Here is a 6,281-nt window from a genome sequence, read left to right on the forward strand (position 1 = left end):
AAGAAGAAGAAAAAAAAAATCCCTCACAGGTCATGAAAAACTCTCGATGAAACTGTAACAGCAGAAATCACTCAGACACACAAGGGAATAAATGTGTAATGGAATACACCTGAACAGCTTCCGGTGTCTTGTTTCTTTAAATAGTTTATTTTTACAGGAATATGAGTCATAGACGAGACGATCATGGGTTACTTCTAAAACCCTCATTTCACACAGACAGACATCTGTTGTCCCAATGTGAGGACAGTTCATGAACTTTTTTATTGAGCTATTTATTTAATCTAGTATCTCCCGATCCAGACAGACAGATCTGTAATACTGATCATGTAAATGTGTTGCAGTGTTCTTACTGGAGGCTCAGATGTTTTTTGGATTCATTTGTTAGCAGATGCTGGATGATGTTTCAAAATTTTCACTTTAATCTCCTAATTAAAGAAAATGCATAACGTCACAGATCAGTCATTAATGCATTACAATGAGATTCACATAATACATTTTACTTACTTAAAAAGTACTGAAAGATGTAAATATGTGATCATGTACAGAAGATATGTCAGAAAATATAAACATAAGATGAACATAAAAATATTTATTGTAGGTCAGTAAGCTTGTGTGTGTGTGTGTGTGTGTGTGTGTGTGTGTGTGTGTGTCTGCGAGCCACAAATTAATTCAGTTCATCTTCGGTCTGTGACTGGCTTAACAAATGGTAGAACTGTTTGCACTACAAACTAGTGTTTTTGTTATTATGATAATAAATGAAAACAATATCATATCAAAAACAAATACAGTGTGCATCCAGCAGCATAATTCAGCTTTTTCACATTTGGCTCTTAAACTCTGGAATAACCTTCCTGATAACGTTCGGGGTTCAGACACACTCTCTCTGTTTAAATCTAGATTAAAGACACATCTCTTTAGCCAAGCATTCACATAATGCATCATACAATCTTGTCCTGCAGTGATATCTGCTCAAATGCACATTATTATTCTTTAGCTTGGGTTGAACACATCAGTTTTGCTTGGATGGAACAGCAGCTACGCTAATTATGTCTCTATTTGATTCTCTGTTTCTGCCACGAGATTGATATCCCGAGGTAACTAGGAATTACAGAAGCTTCAGTCTGGATCCATTCCTTAAAAGATCTGAGATGACCAAACACCTGAGAAGAGATGATGCCAACCCCTCAGAGGACCTCAGAGGATGCTAACCCTCAGACAATATACAGAATTACCAAATTTGCCATAAGTTAAATATTAAGTTTCTACAATATATAAATATATTGTAGAAACTTAATTCCCTTTAAAGCTGCTTTGCAACGATTTGTATCGTTAAAAGCGCTATACAAATAAACTTGAATTGAATTCATAATCCAGTTGCTGCTTTGACACTATCCGTATTGTTAAAGGTGCTATATATAAAGGTGACATTATTAACAGTTTCTGCACAGCTAAAATAAAAATGGTAAGCAAATGACAAAAAGCCTCACACAAGTAAAAAAATAAAATAAATAATATATATATATATATATATATATATATATATATATAAATTAGAAACAGAATAATTACTGTATAAAATAATAATTACTAATTATATAATTACTGAATAATTACTGAATAAAAACTGTAGAATTGTCTAGGTGTTATCACAAAAATAGGGCTGTAAAAAAAAAAAAACACAGGTTTATAGCAGGATTATACTATTGCTTCAGAAGAAACAACCTGATGCTCTTTGAGTAATCTCAGCTGAGGACGTCGTTTAGAGATGTTTTGAATTGTGAGCACATGGCTTGAGTGCATGTGACTATAGTCACAACTGTATATGCATCAGCATCTTGTGCTCAGTCACACCAGATTCTCATGGTATGAAAAAACAAACAGAACAACACCACAAACAAAAAGCATACATACAAACCCATTCACTCCAAGCATGATAACTAAGCATTCTCTGCAGTTTTGTCGTCTGCCATTACAGCTCTTTAGGGCAGGATGGATTATGATTGGCTGTTACTGTTTTTATTGCTTGTCAGGAGCAAAATCATCATGAAAGTGATTATACTGATATTGTTCATCTGTGTCAACTGAGAAGAGTTTTTTGTTTTGTTTTAACCCAGATGTTTACCTCATCAGTTCTCTGAATCAATAACGATTTGTTAAAACCTGCACAAAGACTGCTTTTAACTTGATTTTCTATATAAGTGCAGTTTTCCATTCCCAATTTTTATTCCAAATGAAAACGTTAAATTCTTTAGTATCGAGCACATCTGGCAGGAGACTGTATATTATGACAGTCGTGTAACATAATTATACTGATTTGGATGTTACAAGGTGACAGTGCACCACTTTAAAGGAAAGAAGCAGAATGCCTGATGTTTTCATAATAGTTTAAAGCCAAAACAAACCTAATATTTTATCAGTCACACAGACCTAGTCATTAAATCATCTTTGGGTGCTAGGGAGCCCCTGGTGCTTCAATACTTGTGTATCTGCATCTGACATACATTATTTAAAAATGATGTTACAAATTCATATTGATGCTGGCAGTGTTAGGGTACGCAGTGTGCACTATTCACGTACACTAGATAGACTGGTAATATTATCAGATGACATTTGGCTGTTTTGAGAATATTACTTAAAGTGCTGTCAGGTCTTTTTTTTTTTTTTTTTTTTTTCCACTGACAGCATGCTTTCATGAATTATGATGAATCATGCAGTTTCAATCAGGAGGTATTTAAAAGGGGTTTTCCAGCTCGTTCAACACAGCAGACGCAGACGCAGATCTCAGAGCAGTGGATGTTTCCTCTTTTCATCTCATCACAAGGTGAATAAGACTCTTTATCTGTAATTATTTGGTAAAGAGAATTTCTTTTTTTTTCTTTTTTTAATCATTTAAATCTGGACATTTATGTTTGTATTATATTGAAACTGAAATGTAAACCTGTATTGTTCAACGATCATTAAATTTAAACTTAACTCTGTTTTTCTGAACAGATCATACAAAGGTTAAATGTAAGAGAAATTGATGAATGGGAGAATATATACTGTATATATATGGAGCATCACAAACTGCAGAAGAATTAAACACATGGAGAAGAGAAAAAGAGAAAAATGGCGAACAAAAAGGACAAACAATCTAAAGAACCAAAGACACCAAGTCTAGTCCGACAGAACAGCATTAATAGTGGCAGACCAAACTGTAAGTATATATTATGTTTAAGATCATCATTATTATATTTCATCATCAACAGTGTTTCACCTTTGCTGGTGTAAAACAGATTCTAAACTTTAACCTTTCACTATATACTACACAGGAAAAGCAACATTTACATTACAGTTGTGTTCATATGTTTACATAATTATTATCTTGTGGATCTTATGTAGATATCTGTTATTGTGAAATTCAGTATAAATCCATAATGCATACTCAGGGCAGGACTGAAAAAAAACATACAATATTTACGTTGCCCCTTATTTTGTTAAAATTATGCTAATTTTGCTTTTGCTGTATGTACATTTATGTCTACAAATGCATGCTTTCATGAGGCTTTTATTCAAAGTGTCACTAATTCATTAATGAGTTAATTCATTCTCTGGGAATCAAACTCATGTTCTGTTCTTGTCATGTTCAGCTGTTTAAACTTCATGAATACCATAATCGGTTATCTGTGTTTTAATTCCCAGTTTCTGACATTGCAGAGTTTCAGAAAAGTCACAGACAAGATGAAAAAGATTGACACATCATATACAGAAAGCAAAGGTAGAACTCAGAAATCTAATGTTATTGTCAGACGTGTGTTGTGTTTGCACGTGCTCTCAGTGTTTCCTCGTGTCCTTATTTGGTTTTTCCTGTTTAGTTTGATTATGATTCCTCCCAGCTGTGTTTAATTAATTACTCCACCTGTTTCTGTTCTCCCTGATTAATTTCCCAGTGTTCTTAAGCCTTGTGTTTCCCTCAAGTTTACCGTCTGCAGTTATGTCATTTGATGTCTCCATGTTCCCAGGCTTTTTGTTTCCATTAAAGATTGTATGAATCGTATCGTCTCCTTGCTCCTTGGGTGAATCGTGACAGTTATATCGATCTTTGTTGTATTTCTGAGAATGTGTTTTCTATGTTTAGGATGCAGCGGTTCTGTTCATCTAACCAGCAGAATATTCTCCATCATGTTCAGACACTGATTAAACAATGTATAGCGGAATATGTATAAATGTTTGTTATATTTATAAAGTACATGTTTAGATTTCATGAGTACACTACATATTCTGAATGAAGCTGATCTTAATGTGACTTTTACAATAATCATTGATGTGATCAGTGTTTTTGCTGTATGCTACTGTATGATTTAATGTACATAATTTTTAGAATTAAAATTTTACTGTAACAAATCTAAAACTCCTGCAATTCGAAATTCACTCCCGGACTCCGCCCCCGCAACCCTCAGCCGCCATTTTGAAGGTTATAGACGACGGCAAGTCTGTCCCAGCCACTGCTGCTTTCTTACAAGAGTACCATACTGAACCAGGAAAAATATTTGTAAAAATTTTACTCATTGAGGGATTTATTCGGTAAAGAATAATTATTTTATAATTGTCATGTAGGCTACAGTTTGTCTGAGTCGTACATTAATTTGAACGGCGAGTTCACTTCTCAAATCTCAAAATACTTACATGATGCACAATGTGTCTTCAGATGGATCATATGGATAATGGATTAACTTTATGCTGTCATGTAGCCTACAAATTTTAGCTTCGTAGCTTCAAAATTAAATGAATGCTAATTGCAATACTCTTGACACTGAAATACGCAAATCTGTACAAATTCTAGAAATTGTGAAAAATAATTGGGATTAATTTCACAATAAATAAATAAACAAACAAACACACATTTTATTTATCCATTAGATCATTTATGTCATTTTACTCTCGCGGCTGTTTCATCGATCTTAATTATATGATGTAATTTCACTACGTTGTTGTCTTGCTGCCAACCAATCACTGCACTGCTGGTCATGGTTTTGATTTTGATATTTCTGCCCTTTCCAGTGAACATGACAACACAGATCTCAGACAACTTCATCCAGATCAAAAGAACCAAATTAGCCAGTTATCATAATTAAAAGATCTGAGATCTGTCAAATCATCTGATTAAGCGAAATACATATTAAGCGAAATGCGAAGAACAGAACCCTGGTGTCTGAATGTGTGCATCAAATCAATCCTGAACTGTCATTTTATCTTCTAAACTGTAGATGAAGATAATCAGACGCTTGTTTTTCTAGTTTCTCATGATACAGACACACCTGAAGAGATTCATTCAGATGGAGGCACAGACGATGTGAGAGATTACACAGTGAAATATTAGAATTATGCAGCAACTTAATATGGACAGCTGTGTGTGTTTGTGTTATAGTTCTGAGTGTGTTTTCTCTCTTTAGAAAGCTGTGGTTCCTTTTGTCCAACCAGCAGAATATTCATCAAATTCAGTCCCTGATTAAACAGTCATATCTTAGTTATTGATATGCATAGTTAGGACAAGCAGTAGTAGAAGAATGTGTTGTTTTTTCATATAGTCATGTTTTCATATAAATAAAGCTTTACAGTACTGTACTGTATGATACTCCATATTTAAGACACTGACAGTAATTATTTATTATTAGAACACAATGTAATGTAAAAAACCCCAGAAAATTAACTGTAATGAAATAATTTTTTAGACTGAATTTCACCGGAATCAATGGTATATACTAAATACTTAATTTGCACGTCTCTTTGGATATAAAGTGTCTGCTAAATTGATAAATGTAAATTGTACTGTAAATTAATGGTTATGAAATAAAGTCTTGTCTGAAAATATGAGGTGAGTTTAGTGAAGATGTTGAAACTTCATGACACAACTGATGGCAAATATGCAAATAAATCATCCAGACATTAATTCTTCATTTGTTTGCTTGCTCTGGGAAAACTGACCCCAGATTTGTTCACATTTACCATCAGAGTAAAGTCCAGTGTCTCTCTCTAGTCTTAACTGTGGTGTGAGTCTCAGATAATTTCACTAAAATAAATGTGTTACTGAAGATGAGAATGAAATGCTGTGTCACAGGATGATATTATACCTCCGTGAGAAAAGCCTGTGTGAGCTCTGAATGTAAACACAATGTGAGAAGATCATGAGAATCAGATCCAGAGACAGACGTGATTGAGTGTGATAGACAGTGAGTGTCGCTCTCTTCTGGAGATCAGCAGTGTTACAGACTAAATCACATGATCATCTACATCATATCAGA

The 6,281-nt window shown here is 33.9% G+C and overlaps 1 long non-coding RNA gene across 2 annotated transcripts; it reads left to right on the top strand.

The window, feature by feature from the left end:
- Window positions 1-2,745: 2,745 nt before the first annotated feature.
- On the top strand, window positions 2,746-4,409 carry LOC131529074 (uncharacterized). 2 transcript variants are annotated; one of them, XR_009267997.1, is made up of 4 exons: window positions 2,746-2,821; window positions 2,992-3,196; window positions 3,682-3,757; window positions 4,118-4,409. It is a non-coding gene; the product is annotated as an uncharacterized LOC131529074 (long non-coding RNA). The 2 variants fall into 2 exon arrangements; XR_009267996.1 differs by having other exon boundaries at window positions 3,697-3,757.
- The last annotated feature ends 1,872 nt before the right edge of the window (window positions 4,410-6,281 follow it).

This window comes from Onychostoma macrolepis, chromosome 21, assembly GCF_012432095.1.
Source record: "Onychostoma macrolepis isolate SWU-2019 chromosome 21, ASM1243209v1, whole genome shotgun sequence".
In the NCBI taxonomy this organism is placed as follows: Eukaryota; Metazoa; Chordata; class Actinopteri; order Cypriniformes; family Cyprinidae; genus Onychostoma; species Onychostoma macrolepis.